The sequence below is a fragment of the Canis lupus genome, chromosome 34 (genome assembly GCF_003254725.2).
Source record: "Canis lupus dingo isolate Sandy chromosome 34, ASM325472v2, whole genome shotgun sequence".
NCBI lineage: Eukaryota > Metazoa > Chordata > Mammalia > Carnivora > Canidae > Canis > Canis lupus.
In genome coordinates, this window is record NC_064276.1 from 22,479,521 (window position 1) to 22,480,895 (window position 1,375).

The 1,375-nt window shown below is 37.7% G+C and overlaps 1 pseudogene; it reads left to right on the forward strand.

Moving 5' to 3' along the window:
* Positions 1–404: 404 nt before the first annotated feature.
* Positions 405–750, forward strand: LOC112645807 (60S ribosomal protein L30-like; annotated as a pseudogene).
* Positions 751–1,375: the final 625 nt, after the last annotated feature.

The window sequence follows — 1,375 nt, forward strand, 5'->3', positions numbered from 1 at the left end:
AAATGGATTAAAAACCCACACCACCAAAATATGCTATTTACAGAAGAAAAGCCTTACATGTTAAGTAATAAAATAATTAATAATGAAATTATGAAGCTGGGAAAAGATATCAAACAATGTCTAACCAAAGAAATGCTTAGTTTACATTAACAAAAAAATAGGGATTAAGGCAAAAAAGTCTTACTAGGAAATAAGACGGTCATTATATGATGAAACAGGAATAATTTATCAAAAAATAGAAAGTACTATTAAATTGCATTTTTAAGATGAAAGCAAAAAACCTGCAAATCTAACGATTTACTTGGAAAATATACATACAAAAAAATCAGCTACTTTCTTTCCTCTCTCCCACCCATTTTGGCAGCTGCTTTTGTTTGGGGCCATCCTGCACCTAGGGCAGGAGGATGGTGGCTGCAAAGAAGACAAGAAAGTCACTGGAGTCAATCAGCTCTAGGATCCGACTCATTATGAAAGTGGAAAGCATGTGCTGGGTATAAGCCGACTCTGAAAATGATCAGATATGGCAAGCCAAACTGGTCATCCTTGCCAACAACTGCCAAGCCTCAAGAAAATCTGAAATAGAATACTTTTCCTATGATGGCCCAAACTGGTGTCCGTCACCACAGTGGCAATAATATTGAATTGAGCTCAGTGTGTAGGAAATATTACAGAGTATGTACGTTGGCTATCATTGATTCAGGTGATTCTGATAACATTAGAAACTTGCCAGAACAGACTGGTGAAAAGTAAGTCACACAAAATTTTTCTTTCATTGTATTGGCCAGAGCTTATTTTGAACACACACACATACACACACACACACAGAATCAGATAAAGAATAACATTATCTCCTTGGTATTTATGTATCAGGAAATATTCATAGCCTAATTTTCCTCCAACTTTATAAATACCCTTTGCTAACATTCATACTCAAAATTAACAAATCATACTTATTCAGAGCTCAAGGAATAAACATTTTAGCTAAAATTTCAAACATGCCTTGGACATAATGCTAATAATGTTTCATCTTAAACAATGTATTCATGAAAACCTTCTTGATTTTTCTAACAAGTATGTCTCTCATTTTGATTCTCCAAAGTGCTTACTTTACTGAACATGTCTTACATTAACTTGGTGGTTCTCAGCCAGGGCATCATTCCCCACCAGGGAACATTTGGCAATGCCTGGTGACATCTTTGGCTGTTACAACTCTGGGGGTCATGACTGTGAGGGGGTCTTGTGGTAGGTCAAGGCCAGAAACAATGCTAAGCAGGACACATGGGTGGCTTAGTGTGTGAGCATCTGCCTTTGGCTCAGGTAGTGATCCAGGGGTCCTGGGATGGAGTCCTGAATCGGGCTCACAGCAGGAAGCTTG